This window comes from Acyrthosiphon pisum, chromosome A1 (genome assembly GCF_005508785.2).
Source record: "Acyrthosiphon pisum isolate AL4f chromosome A1, pea_aphid_22Mar2018_4r6ur, whole genome shotgun sequence".
In the NCBI taxonomy this organism is placed as follows: domain Eukaryota; kingdom Metazoa; phylum Arthropoda; class Insecta; order Hemiptera; family Aphididae; genus Acyrthosiphon; species Acyrthosiphon pisum.
In genome coordinates this window covers 1,921,609-1,938,120 of record NC_042494.1, presented here as the reverse complement: position 1 = coordinate 1,938,120, position 16,512 = coordinate 1,921,609, and the positions used below count along the sequence as shown (strand labels likewise).

The 16,512-nt window shown below is 30.4% G+C and overlaps 1 protein-coding gene across 3 annotated transcripts in view; it reads left to right on the top strand.

The window, feature by feature from the left end:
- The first annotated feature begins 1,359 nt into the window (after positions 1 to 1,359).
- Positions 1,360 to 16,512, top strand: part of LOC100160747 — a 33,684-nt gene continuing 18,531 nt past the window's right edge. The window contains exons 1-2 of one of the 3 annotated variants that reach the window (XM_016805329.2): positions 1,360 to 1,774; positions 11,351 to 11,485. The gene's annotated coding sequence lies outside the window, so the exon portion shown is untranslated. Of the gene's footprint in view, positions 1,775 to 10,659; positions 10,779 to 11,350; positions 11,486 to 16,512 lie in introns of those variants that run through there. The other 2 variants (XM_001949552.5, XM_016805330.2) reach the window with 2 other exon arrangements.

Genomic DNA, 16,512 nt, shown 5'->3' with positions numbered 1-16,512 from the left:
CATGGGTAATTTTTTGAATGGAATAATAGTAAAATATAATTTCTAGTCATTAATGAATAGTTAAATATGCATAATGATGGTGAAAAACGAAAACATCATTATTCATTAATAATAAAAATTAAAAGCGAAATCGAGGACACCTGAGGATATCTTTATTATATTTGATCAAGATGTGCAGCGCAACCTGAAATATAACAGAATTTTTAAAAATAATACGAAACTTAAGATTTTTACACATAGCTGATTGTCATGGTTTATTATGCTTTAGAATTTAAACAGTATACTGATATATTTAATCATTGATAACAACGGTAGATGCTTAGCAGTATCTATAGAGATAAAATATTATAATACATATTCAAAAATAGTAATTTGAGTACCTACCTACTGAAAAACTATCTAACATACTATATTATGGCTCTTTATAATAATGACCGTGAAAACTAAGAGAAAATTATAACTACCTATTAAAGTATTAACTAAAAAACTAAAATTAACTGTTAAGTTTAATATTTTATGAACGTCTACGAATACAAAACGTAATTTATTTGTTTTTATATCAAATTAATATACCTATATAAAAAAAAAAATATGATACAATCTTTAAAATAATTATAATCATAACAATATACATTTTAACCATAAATTAATTTTAATTTTAATTAAATAAAAATACCTACATATTGTTGCGTTTGTTTTATTTATAATATTGCTTAATGAAACTCGACCAATAGCTGTATTTCACGCCTAATATCATATAATATAAATAATAATATAATCATAGTCATTATATCCACTTACAGAGTGTTGCAGTACCTAGTTATTGGCAACAAGTTGTTAAAACGTTTAATTTTACCACCTCGTTAAGATACTGGCAGCAATATAATAATATTATATGATATTTTAAATATTATATTATTTACGTATCAATGTCCATTTATGTTAGAATCGTTTTTTTCAACAAAAATAGTACCAAATTTCTGTCAAGAGCAGACGAAAAAAAAAACGTGAAAAAACAGGAAAAATGGAGTCTACCAAGACATAAATATTATATTATACCTATACTACAACAACAAACTGCTGCGGTATCATTCGAGCGGGAGCCCTCCGCGAGGAGAGAGGGAGGTGCCAGAACACATTATACCTAATATATATTATGCGTCACGTGGATGTACAAGGTACATAATAATATAACATATAGGACCGGTAGCGGAAGAGGTGGGGGTGGAGGTGGATTGACTACCGCAATAGGATATCATGTGCAGACCAAACGAAACTCATCAAGACCATCATATACCTATATACATCATTATATATTATCGACTGCGTGCGTACACAGACACACCACGGGGGAACCCGGTGACCTACTGCTATATAGCTGCAGCCGTTTCCGCGTCCCCTTTATTGCGTACACACACACGCACACGCACACAAATATATAAGCGAGTGTTATAAATATGTGCGTGTGTATGTGTATATGAATTTTTTTTTTTCGATTCCTTTCTTTCCATTTCTCCGCCCGTTCGATCGAATTCGCCTTGCCCGCGCACACGCTCGCGCGCGCGCTCTCCGACTCGTTCAGTCAGTGTCCATTCCGCAACCGGTACAACTGCGCCGCCGACACACCGCGATATTTGCAAATTATTGAAAAGTCGAAGACGCCCAATAACTATAAACAGTGCCGTTCGCGTAAACTCCTATACGGTATTATTATTCAATTGATATTTTGCCGAGTGGTTCCAACCGGCCGACTCGATCGTCGATATACATCGTCGTAAGTATACCCAAACCATAATATAATTTATTATTTTAATTTTATATTTTTTCATCATCATTACTATAGGTACACTATTGTAATGTACTATCATATATTATATGACTTTGTTGTCCGTCATTCGTTGTGCAACCATTGTAGTTGGAGGCGTTGTCTAGACCGTTTAGTATCATATAATCGTTTAAACATGATTATGCTATATTATGTTTATGCGCTCCCGAACCCCCTTCTTCGAGTATTGTCGTCGTCGTTTTATGAATCAGTTACTATTAATGTTCAGTAGGTATACCTACATATGTGTGGAAAACTGATGTAAATCATACATTTGTTATTAGGTAGTTAGACTTTTCGTTGGCCTTTCGTTTGACTTTCGTTATAAGGGTGGTTTGCCGTCTAGGTGAGTTTGTCAACAATTTCAAAGTGTTTTGCAATTTATCATAATGCGTTTGGCCGAGTGATTTTAATACGTTGTAATGTGTTTGGGGACCTTTTTTAATGTATAGGTACTTTAATCAAATTACTGCATCGTTAATTTCGTTTTCAGTAAAAATGTTTTTAATTTTAAGATTCAAGTTTGGTATACACTTTACGCAATAAGTAATAACCAACACAAACACTTTAACGGGTTCACGTTTCCAATGTTCGAGCCAAACTCATATTAATTTTGACATAATTATTAAGTTGAGGTTGAATATAAAATATAATATTTTATCTTAATCTTTACGATTTTATCTTTTATATTTTATATTGTATCATACTCGCTCAAACAAAGTAAAAAGAACTCGCCCAAACACATTGTTTTTACTAGACGGGTAAAAATGTAATTCGCCCAAAAGTATGACGCTCAAATATATATTATAACGAACACACCCAAATAATGTGAAAATCATATATCTGCATTTTGCTAGGGTAATTTCGGTACTTTGAGTTTCCTGTTTAATTATTACGGATTACCTATTTTTTATAAATTTGACATTTACTCGTGTTTTATTTTTTTATTTTAATTTTTTTCCATATATTTTATCATCATCGCTGTGTGTTTAATTTAAATATTTCCGTAATAACTGCAGCAGATATTGTTTGATCAACGCAGAGGTTCTCAATAGAATTAAATAATAGTACATATTATTTGTAAGACTCGTATAGGAACTATCACGTTCTAGTAAGACATAACACTATAACAGTATCGATTAAATTGATTAAATTACATCGTGGATACGGATTCTAAGAACGCGTTTTTTTTTTTTTTGCTGAAGTATTAAGTCAATATGCCTAACGTATCACAATTAAAGATTGCGATGCAACAATGAGATGACAAAATAAGAAAATTACGTGTCATGATCCGCATCAAAGATTATCATATACCTACATATACCTACATTACAGATGGTATTAAAAAAATTAACCGATGCGTATAAAATAGTTTGAAAGTGTGATTTGTATGCAGTTTGATTATGCAAAAGATTAAATGCAATTTATTGCTTGAAATGTACACTTAAAACAGTATGTATTTCGATAGTACAAATTTACCTAAAATGCAGAAGTACCTATAATATTTTTAATGTACTACAAAATGTAATTCGATGTCAATTTTACTAAGATAATTTGTATTTTCAATAAATATTCGGTTGTATAATTTTATTACAATATTTTAGACTAAAAAGTAAGCCAACAAATTGTATACAATATATATAAGAAAAATTAGTAGTTTTCCATATCGGACTATGATCTTAGCGCTTAGGTTTTGAGTTTTTAAATTAAAAAAACGATTATTAAAAGCGGTAAAAATGTACAACTACCGTTAATAACGAAATTCCAACACATTTTTGTTAAACTGATCTTTGCAAACTGTATTGTAAAGGCGACGTTTTGTCGTTATTTTTTAAATGTCAAAATATATTACAATGGCTTTTAAATGACTTTTTATACAACAATATACCTATTTGTTATAATTATATTTTCTGTCAAAGTCTGCCTTTTTAATTTTAACATTTTGTTGCGTAAGATTCACCCTAGTTAAAAATATTTTCATAATCTGGAAAATAACTCATGTTTTGGATTACGGAGAAGAACTAAAACAATGCTTATCCTCTTACAATTTACATTGTACACAGTTATAGAATTAGAGGTCATTAACACATTATTACGATATTAAGTTATAAAATGTGTGCATTTCCCACAGATACAACATTACCTATTATTTAGATTACGGTAATTCATATTATACTTAATTAAAACTTAAAACTATAGATAGTAGATATCCAACTGTTAAACATAGAAATTGCAAGAAAAAAAAATCATTGGTACTTATCCAAATCAAATCTCAAAGTTAAGTAGGTACCTACATTAAAATATATCGTTTTATTGATTACCAAGTTACTGTCTTGGAGTTTTTTTTTTTTATTAAAATTCTAATGGTGAAATCATTAAACTATTAGGTAGGTATATCTAATTTTTAAAATAATTTTCCAAATTAATATGTGCTCATATTGATGTATAAAATATAAACTTATTAATAACTTATATACTGATGAATATATAATAATTGTATTATAAAAAAAAAGTAAAATATAATAACTGAAATGCCGTGACGTCTCGTTTAATGATTCCCGTTATAACATATGAGCACGGACATGACAAATATATGACGCGAAAAGAAAATGAAACGGATCTTCGATCTTTTATAACGATTTTTTCTTCAAACGTTGCTAAATTCGATATGACAATTGTATTTTATTAATAGTTTCTTGGAAACAACTATACAATGTTTTAAAACGTAAAAATTCAGCAAATTTGACCACAATTATTTAATAGGTTTGTCGGATCTTATAATAATAATAATAATAACAAAATTATAATATTATAAAGGTTTGATTGGTTTGCATGATTTTGCTGATGACTATTGGATTAAAAAAAATATGCAATACAAGTATAAAATATGAAATCGATCGCAATTATAATTTCTTTATAATAACTGTGACCTCATACGGGGACTTTCTTGTATCGTATAATATACATTAATGTACTATCGTTATTAAGCATAATATTCTTATATAGTATTGTCTGATCAATGAGAAATCGCAAATTTTGTATAACGCCATTAAGACGATAACTGCGATGTCCAATTAAACGCGTATACAACGAGTTGAACACATGACTTTTCCACAGCTTTTATTAATTTTAATCTAGTGCAGGTAGGTACCTATCTTAATACCTGCAGGTGCCTAAATAATATAATATTATGTTATCAACTGGCCGCCGATGAATAACATTTTAAAAAGTTTATAATACAATTAATACGGCTATTATCGGTGTACGCATCTGTACCGATCTGTAATTTGTATACATGAATTTGTGTCCTCGACCACAGTATATTGTGAAAAATAAGTTGTCAAAAACAGCTTTTTAATAGATTATTATATGGAAATGACATACATATACATGTGCGCGGCTGCAAACCGAAACCATAGCGAAACTTGTTAGACTTGCATTGTTTTTGAGGGCTAGTCAATGTACCAACAATATATTATATTAATATTCATCGACACGTCGAGACCGTTATAACGCACGTCCGCTTTCAGTATTCCAATCAGGGATCACTTCAATGGCGATATATCTAAAATAATAATAATAATATTCACTCCGACCGTGTGTTCATCATCAAGATTTGTTTGAAACAAATTCAAGTTCATTGTCCCCAATATATGCGCGTATTTTGTGTATGGTTCGGTGTAAAAATGGTAGAAAATAAACGACCTTGCCGTATTATAATGCTTGGCGACTGTCTGGCATATCGCAGGCATTAGCACAATATAAAAAAGTATTTTCGAATTATTTCCCGGGACAGTCGCATATTATAGAATCACGATATACACTGCAAATATATAATATTAGGTATGAATTATTTTATGACATTATACGTTCGAGTCGTATAGCAGGGAGTCGCGTATAACAGGCGGTGTTACCTAACTGCACGCGCGTTTGCGGGGAAAAAAGAATGCATAATTTGGTCTATGTATCGTTATTCGTTATACTGCAGCGTACAGACTCCCCCAGCAGCTATTAGTATATTGTAATATTATACATAGATATTATATATGGCTATTATAAACAACAAACGAATATTTAATAAAACCGAAAAATCATTCGCATAGTCGAACCCCGCATACGATCAACCTCGGCTGACCCCGTTCGTAAAATCGTCCGTGAAAATAAAATTATACCTATCTACAATATTATATTAATGATATAATTATATAGTATTATACTATTATATACCGGGTGATCCATTTTACGTAAGATACTCATTATTTCAAAAACTTTTTTTCAAAAAATATTTGTTACATAATTTTAGATCGTTAAAAACCACATTTTTCTACAAATATATTTAATTTTACAATTTTATGGTTGAGTGACATTATTTCAAAGTATTTTTCAGAGTACTTTGGTGTATTAATCGAATTATTGACAAGTGGTTTCTGAGTTATATGAATATTTAAGTATAGATAAGCGAAGTGGAGTGGTCCCCTGTGTTTCGCTCATCAAAAGTTTAAGTACTCATAAAATCATTTGATTTTTTATATAGGTCGAAATACTCCGAATAATATTTTACTTCGAAATATGGAATTAAAAACGTATACTGTGATCAAAAAGAGTAACTTAAAAAATAATAACGATAAAAAACTTAACTATTAAAGACATAAAATTATATAAAATACATTTTTCCAAAAACTTTATTATTTTCTGAAACAATCATCAGTGTCTTGCGTCAAATGGATCACCCCGTAGCGTACAGTACCTATAACTATATTACCTACCAACACGACGTGTACAATTATTTCTGAACCAAAGTGCGAGGATTATAATATATACTTTTAAGTACCTTACGTAAAATATATGTATATATAAATATACAGGTATATAAATATTATAATATTGTAGTTATATACCTACTTTACACACTGTCATGTATCTACTATATTATTACCTACGTCTATTGGTGTTTTTAAACGGTCATACCTATAATAGAATATCGCGAACCATTTCTTATCATCGGATCTCTATGTAAGCGTTTTCGTGGCCAACCCTCAGGTTGCAGCGAATTTGAAGCCCACTGTAGCAGTCGCCAGGAGGAGGCTGCTGTCTATTTTTACGCGATAAACGTGATGAATGTTTTTTATTTAATATAGGTACCATGTATAAGATACACACACCGCGGCCACATACGGCATACGCAACCGGTGCAGATATGAGACCTGTCGTGATCGACCTGCAGCCATAATGGTGTTTACGTCCCATTGTTTTGCTATATTGCAGCCGACCACATATTATTATTATTGTTGTTGTAACTCGCGCATCCGCTGAAAATCCACTTTTCTTCGGTTGGCGCTAAAACTTGTGCCGCGTTCAACAAAAAGTCCGTTCTACAACACTGTGGCGGCGGCGGCAGCGGTGGTATGATGATAATGATATAATATTATTATGTGAGTGTGCAGAGCATAAGACTATAGCCGATGACATCTCCGATATTGCTGCGTAGTGCTCACACGTTTTTATATTACTATCGCGATTTCATTAGGTTTCGAAAAACGATCGATATCACATGTGTATAGATAGGCACGACGAGTACTACATACGAGACAGTATAGACGCCTATAATACTTACATTGATTTTAGCTGATTGTATAGTTTATTCCTCAGTTCCTTTACGGTATACGAATTTTTTCAATATCCGCGATATATTAATGGACATTAATGGAATTGTGTTGCTCGGTGTGGCGCGGTGCTTGCATTCAGAGTTACGAATGTGCTGTGTAGTGTACACACCAGCTGGGAACACTAATTCCCGGAAGGGTGACCATTCGAGATTTTTAGTGACAAATCCTTGCCACACATACACACACGTGTTCAAACCGACTGTACCCTCCCCCACAGTAGCAGGCTAAAGACCTCAGTTTTCAAAGCCTTAATCTATATAATAAAAAAAAGTGGCCATTTCTCAAATAACGCAGTTTCTTGAAAACTACTACTCAGATTTTCTTGAAATTCAACATAGATATTCAGTTTGAGCTCATAAGTATCAGCCTGAAGTCAAAAATGGCCTAGGTATTTTTTAACGATCACCAGGGAGTCAGAAGTGTAAATTCATTGGTTTATAAAAGAAAAATAAAGAGTGGCCAATTAAAGGTCAAATTATAATTTATAATTGCCATAGCAACAAAATAACAGTAACAATTCATTTTTTTAGAAAAAATAAATCACCAATCTTTCTTGAATTTGTAATCATTAAAAAAAATAGTTGAATATGCCTAAAAGAAAACAAAAAAAATAATAATAATATTAATCAACAATTTATTATTAAACATATAATATCACGATATATATGCTCAAAAAGAGGAAAACCGGAGATGATCAACTTACATAAAAAAAACTCACGTAAAACAGTTATTATTTTATTATTTACTACGTCATTACCAGGCAACAGAAAAGTTAAGATAGATTTTGAACACCATACACCGAATATTAAAAACGAATTGATCAAAGTTTGAGTCATATGGAGTTGGAACATTTAACGGGAAACGAAGTGCACGGGATCAACTAGTTTAGAATAAAAAAATGAATGGCATTCTATCATTTCAATGATGCGTTACTACAATAGAATAATATTTTGTTTTATTAATATTATTTAACTCCCCTTGTAATTCGTTTGGTGACAATATTGACATCGTATTTTATACAGTGAATTACACTGATCAATGTACCTACCTATATACCTAATCACATTGGCGCATATAATATTAATCCTATTATTAACCGTCATTGATTTCTTCAGACATATTAATATATTATTCTTCTTAGTAAAATGATTCTTTTTTACAAATTTAATAAAGCACATTAAAATATTATTGAAAATAAAAATTACAATAAATAAATGAAAGTATAGTTCCTATCAACATTCAACAGACTATTGCACTTTATCGACAAGTAATTTTTTTTTATCGAAATTAGCATTGATTAAAATTACTGGTATTTTTAATCAATAGTATTCGCCTACAATTCCACAGTTGAAAACGTCAGTGTGTCATGGCGTGTTATGAATTTATGATTACAATCAGCTTTGATTTTAACTATCCGGTATTATATATATATTATATACAGTGACCGCTGGAATCGTATAATACAAGGTCAGTCTAACATAACAGAAATAATGATATGATTTTGTATAGTTTTTAATTTTTTAATTCCCAGTAAACGGTTTGTTCTAATAGGTTCTATAAACCGGCTGGAATTACGTCACATTATAAGCGGAAAATTTTGTTACGAAGAATTTAACACCTATGTGTTTTGGCACTAGATGAAAAATCAACTTATTTGAGGTTAACCTAACCTGACTCAGATATTTTTTAAGCGTGTACATGGCACAAATTATAATAATAGACAATATTCACAGAAGAAAATTAATTAAATAATAAATTATTTATTAGGCATTCAAAATACTACCTCTATAATATAGTATAGTAGTTGTTAGTGTATCTACATAATAGTGCGTGTATTCGATATTTTCGTAAATCAAGATGGTTATCATTATAATTATAATAATTATCGCGAGATTCTGCAGGTAAAAAACAAACAACGTTAAGGTTTTCGGTTATTCTGTTTCGATATCGGATATCTGTTATACAGCGAATAATAATATTATAATGTTTATGAATAATAATTAATAGTATACAAATTTGCGACGTACGTAGAACTTAACTATACGTGAACATTATTATAATACCGCCGTGAAACAATAATAACACGTTAGTTTGGTGTGAGTGTACTGTGTAGTAGTGCTGTACACAGTCTCTGTTGTAGTAGTTATGTACAACTGTGTACAACAATAATTATTGGTTTCCCGACGAACACGTTTCGCTACTGGATTATAATAACGAAAAGACGTGTGTAGGTACCTATATTGATATTATTTTTCGTGGCCAGCCACATCATAAATTATCTCGAAAATTGGTCTTTGCGATTTAAAGGAAATTTAAACCCGAGATGTTAAAAAACATCTAAAGATACGATTGTGCTGTAGAGTACCTATAGTTACGCGGATAATTTAATGAAAATAATTAACTCGAGTTGACTAAAGTCAAGTCAAACTCCGTTGAGTTAGAATTACATATAGTTCACAAATTACACATTTAACTCTCCACGTTTAAAGTTAATATAGAAAAAAAAATATCAATTCAACTAATGGTTTATAAAAAGTTAATCCATTTTTTTTTTAATTATCACGTGGATCGTATAAAGAGTTTTTTTATGCTTATCTATGAATTATATAATACCTATTATTTGATCAAGAACAGAATTAAAGTAGTACTTACTATTATTTCACTATTAGATTAATTATATTTAAAAACCGTGTACCTACTGTAATATTAATGTAAAAAACATTAAAACCAAAAATTTCAAAACATTTTTATTTTAAACATGATGGATTATATTTAAATCAATTGAAAAAAACCAAGTTACTTAAACGATCAATTAAACTAGTAAGTCTTAAGTTAGTTAGACAATTAATTAATTAAAAAGATATGTGAAAAATTAAGAATAAATAAACTTTTCATTAGCTTAACTCAAACTTTGTAACCATAGTTAATGCCCACCATTGGGTGCACCTCTAGTCATATCAGTATGAATCCCATCATTCACGTTAAAACTGGCTACACGTGGTCAAAACACAACCATTCAGTATCTAACCTAACCTACCTGTATAATAAAAATATTATATTAGGTATATGTAGGTATACTTAAAAAAGAAAAAGAAACAGGTGTTGGTTTAATGTTATACTGTAGACTCTAAGTCATTGGATGAAAAAAAAAAAAGAAAACGCCATACAACTACGGGTGTAAAGATATTAATCCCACATAAATGTTTAACAAACTCACAGGCACAGGCTCGGGTGCACAGCACACTTTTTTGGACGCCATAGTATGTCAGTACCGGTCTTGCCGTAAGGTAATAAGCCCCTCGTGGCACACATTATATTTTAGAATTTTAGACGATCGTGTTATTATAATATTGATCCTTCCGTAACTCGCGTACTGGGAAATTTTCATTCGTTTATTGCGTTGTTTTATTAATTTGTGTCTTATACATATTACCGCGAAATTGTGTTTTAATTATTAGTTCATTAAGACAATATAATTTGTACATATAGGTAGGACAGATGGGTATATCCGGTATATGTACCTAAAATTATAATATATTTGTTTTTATAGAACGAATAATTATGTATATTTTACTGAATTTAAGGGGGAAAATGACGAAATATTGTGCAGCTCATATCTTATGTTAAACTAATAATCCGTAACGCGAACAATATACAATTAAAAAAAAAATAGTTTTAAGACGTGTTATATAGACCTATTTCAGTATATTATAATATAGCGTTTACTATAACGTGGTCTTTCTTTCTGAAACGTTTTTAATTCATATCGAGTTACTGATTTACGTGTTTAATATGATTATTGTTGGGGCGGTTGTACTGATTGGCGATTGCAAATAAAATAATATCGTGTTGTTTTCAGATTGTTCGATTTTTCCATCTGCAGACCACACCAACGGCTATATATTGAGTACGGGCAACTGTCCAACAACGATGAGAGCTGCAAAAAAGTCTAAATCGTGTTGTAACAGATAACTACCATCAATAAATACAACAGGTAAGGAGTAAATGGATTTGATATTTTATTTAGTTTTTTTTTTTGCTACCGGTCGTTCGAATTATTTAATTTATTTTTTATCGCTGCTTAACGGTTGTCGCCGGTTTTTAACGAAACGCGTTTAATCAATTGGGTGTATCCCGATGCAGTAACGCGGTTCCCGGTATCAACAATAATATTTACGACGTACACTCGTGCGAAAACAATTATTTTATATACCTATAATAATAATGTATAACAATTATTATCAGCGGGGCGGACATTATATTATTATGTTATTTCGGACGTCACTTTCGTTGTTGAGCACATACTCGTAGGTATCGCTGTCCGAAATTAATGTGCTCTCGAATCGAGATTTGATTGTTATATTGATGCGACGAACGTATCGGCAGCCGTTTTGGGGGGCGTCAGGAACTATGAGATGGATACGCCGATAAGGGAATTTAAACACTGCAAGTTATTCGCGGGTAATTTATATAATATGTAGTACGTGACATTGATGCACCATATTTAATTATAACAGAGATCGTTATAATGCCCGAAAGACTTCAACTTCAGAATAACGAATGTTCTATATACTAATTAGTAATTATTATTATCGTCAATAAATATAGCCACACCTAATCAACGTTAATAAATTTAATAGATTTTATGACCATACTGCTACACGTCACTGCCACACACTGGTAGTCCCGATTTTGATTTCAATTAAGTATTAATCAAATAATATAACCTTATTAATATGCAACTTTCGTTTTTTTTCTTCCTCAACCGTGGTTCTTTCTTATGAGCAAAATAATTTATCCTAACCTTAAGATTTCTAATAGTTTTCTGATAACTTTTATTCCGACGCTTTTGAGCTGTGCGTTTCCCTTATGCGTGCTAGAAGGAAAGCGAAATAGTTGTTGCGCATAGACCTACGGTATTAATCACGAATTGACCCACCAGCGATTACGTCTTATATATAATATTTTAAAATCAGTGGATTAATGTCAAAAATTAAATCCATACACCTAGGTATAATAGGCATGTGCTCCATTTCTTTTTATACTTCCGCTAGTTAGGCAAGTCACATACCACTGCAGCAGGACGGGGAATGCAGGTTTACTCGAGTGGACAATTTTAAATATTATACGAAATAAATTAAAGTTAAAACAGCGATGTCCAGAGATCCGTCGTGTGTCAGCGATCAGGTCTTGGTCGGCTGGTCGTGAAAAGTAGGAGTCTTCCGCCACCGCCGCCACTGCAGGCTGCGAACTCCTTCCCACACGCATTCTTCCGCTACGGTGACCCAAAGTGGTACGATAAGAGCGGTATTTGACAAGTTAATAACTACGCCACGATTGTATGGCCACTAACACACACGGGCGGAGCCGTATGTACCACCTATACGACTAGAAATCGATATCGGTGGCGATAGAAAGAGAAAAGAAGCGTCCGATGAGGCGATAGTGTATTAGATATATTAAACGCGTATTTTATTATAATAAGACGTCTACGTTGAGTTTCGATCGCCTAAAATGTGTGTTTCTTCGTCGTTATGCTCACATTAATTAACGATTCTTCCGGTGATACCTTACAGCGGCCTACCATAATGTTTTGTACACTAGAAGATTATATTAATATTATGCTCGCGCGATACTACTCATTGTATAATTTAAGCGGGTTAGCACTCGGTCGAGACTTGACCCCGTGCCGGAACCGGTTCTATAATATAATATACGTAATTTGGTATTTACATTTTACACACGACCACACGGTAATAAATTCGAACGAACGATTTTTGAAACAATTCGTTTTCCCAGTGATCGCCGTAACTGTGCATCCAACGGCACTGTAGTCGCTTTTAGGCATTATCTGTTCCCAAATAAATTATTATAATGTTTGACTCCCACGTAAATCCCTTTTAAGACATAACCAGCTGCAATAATTAATATGATATTATTATGCGTGTGTCTATAATAAATAATGATGTTTTTTTTGTTTACCGCACGTCTACTCGGATATATTTAATTTGGTTTAAAAACAGTTGGATTCGAGCAAAAAAATTATGTAAGCACAAAAGTTAAAACGAATTTTAATTCAAACTGTTATAGGTTATACTTGTTTTTATATTGCATATTCCCTACACGTTTTAGGTGCAACAATATCATATTTTATACGAATATGATACATACATACATACCTGTTGCATATTATATAGCGCCAAAAGTTCAATAGGTTTATTGGTATAGTTAATAATGAAATAGTTATCTTTGATTTCTAAACATATTCATAATCTAGGTTAAAATATGAATAGGTTTTAGATTTGTAAATGTATATTTTCTTTCAGTGAAATTTGAAATACTTTTTAGTCTATATATAACATTCGTTATACGTATATGTAATCATATTAAACTGTAAATTTGATCTTTAAATTTAAAAAACATTTAAAACCCCATTTAAAATTTAAATATAATTTATGCACGTTATATCTATATAATTAATGTAGTTTCAATTTTTTATTATTTCCATTTTTTATATCAATTATAAGTAATAATATTAAGTATAGATTTTATACTGAAGAATTTCATTTAATAATTTATAATAAAAACCGACAAATTAAGAACAAAACGCTGTTACACAAAAATAATATGACTACAATGAAAAGTTTTTTTATAATAGTATAAAATGGTTTTTTATATCTCTAAATTCACAAGCTGATAAGCCGTTTAAAGTGTAACATCATACAAGTACAAGTGTTGAATGTTGTTCCATCATTATTGAAGTTTAATTTTCATAGCTACTTTTTAATTTTTTTGTAGAAAAATATCTTTTACACACTATACGTTGATTTTTAACATAATATTAAAAACAATACATTTCTTTCCCCATACAATCTGTTGTGCATCCTTGTGCAGCCGGCTCAACTTATTTTCATACTAATTATAATTACAAGTCTACAATCATTAATTATATATACAGTGTACAACTATATTTTGTCTATATTATATTAATTTTGTATGAAAACAAAATATCATTTGTAAAAAAAATTTAAAATGTGATCTGGTATTTTAAATTATTAAGTTATAAGTGGAGCGTAGTCTATATGTTTATTTTTAATTAAAATGTACACGCCAAATATAGTAGAAAGTTATATTTAAAAAACCATACTATCTATTTGCATGGAAAATAAACTTATGAAATTGTTAGAAATAGATGTATATAAACGTAAATATTGACACATTTTGACGTCCCCCTACCGGCTAATTATGACTATATTATGAAGCTAATGAGACTAAATAATATAATGAAATTCCAACGGCTTGGTTTCTATTTTTTTTATAAACAGGAAACGATGGAAAAGTAAAAACTCAAGTGATTTATTTAAATCATATATACAATCGGCGAAATTACTTTTTACACGTTTCTTTTAATAGTCGGGGAATAGTAATAGTTTAGGATGCTATGAGCGATATTTCGTTAGATCAATACAAAACCATATCAACTTAGGTATAAAAAAAATTACACAATTGGAGAAATTACTTTTTACACTTTTGTTTTCATAGTTTTGACTTGGGATGCTATGAGCAATATTTCGTCAGATCAATACAAAACCATAATATCACAGCGTGGAATTTCTTTACACCGTTGAATGAATTAGGACATCTCCGGGCACATTCAGAAAATCTTCAATTGCGATCACTGTAAAAGTTGTTCCATACATCAGATTAGACAATTGATAAATGTGATTTCTGCGAAACCCTTTGGGTCATAAAATTTATTTTTTTCATTTCGCTCTAAAACTAACTTCCAAGTATAATACAGTTCCCGAGATGTTATCGGTTTCTATTTCAGAGAAACTTTTGAACGAAAATGAATACCAGTGCATGTAGAACATAATATGGGACTTATGAAAATTAATATAACATAATGACACTTACAAGCCAATAACATGTCAACAAGTATTTATGTTATGGTTTTAATGAATCCCAGTAGATTATTTTGGATGCAATTTTGATTTTCGAACCTATTGTATAACTTTATAGTGGGTAGATTATGAGTTTTTTTAAATATAAAATGTATACCATAATAGGTAAAGTAAAATTTAAACATTGAATTTAAACGTTCACTAGGACCACCAACTGGTGCTACAGTATATAATATTTAAAAAGATTATTTTAAAATATTCATAAGACACAAAGTAGTACGAACACATTTTTTGAACAGTGATATACATTGTTGATTTAAATTCTAATTTCTAAACTAAAGAATAACTAATAAATAATAAATAAATAATTTGATTCGATAGGTATGTCATCATATTTATATTTATCAAACAATTTTTCCAAAAAAAAAATACATGTACTAGTATTAAATATGTTATATTGTACTGGGAATAATTTACTTTTAAATGAGGCTAACTTTTTGTAAAGCAAGTTCCTATATTGAATAAAACTTGTTTTGAGCAGATCTCATCGAAATTCAAATTAGAAAATACTTGTATTTTATAAACACGCAAACGACAAAAAAACGTACTAGTTTACAAAACCAGATTTCTAACAAATATAATATTATGTTTACCTAAATGTATATACCTATTTATTTTCTTCTTTATTTTTTTTTTTTTTTTGAAAATTAATCCTAAAAACCACTCTAGAGTTGGTATTATTCAATAACTTAGAAAATAAATGATGCAATCTAAAACATTTTAATAGGAGTTTTTTTTTATTTTATTTTCGAAAAAGATTTTCAAGTCGTGTTGTATTATATAACTTAAATGTAAGGTTTTTTTTTCTAATAAATTAAAAATGTTATAAGTGCCCGGTATATACAATATCTTTTATTATTGACCGTAATAATATACGTTGTAACTTGTAGGTATAATCAATGACAAGCCCCGCCGTGATAAGCCATTTCACGTTTTCTTACGAAATTTAATGTTTATTTAACTGTAGTTTAACTTGTCCAAGTCTCCTCCAAGTATGATTTTTATAAGAACAAGTCGAGATATTTTATTCTTGTATGATTGTAATTTGTATGCCACG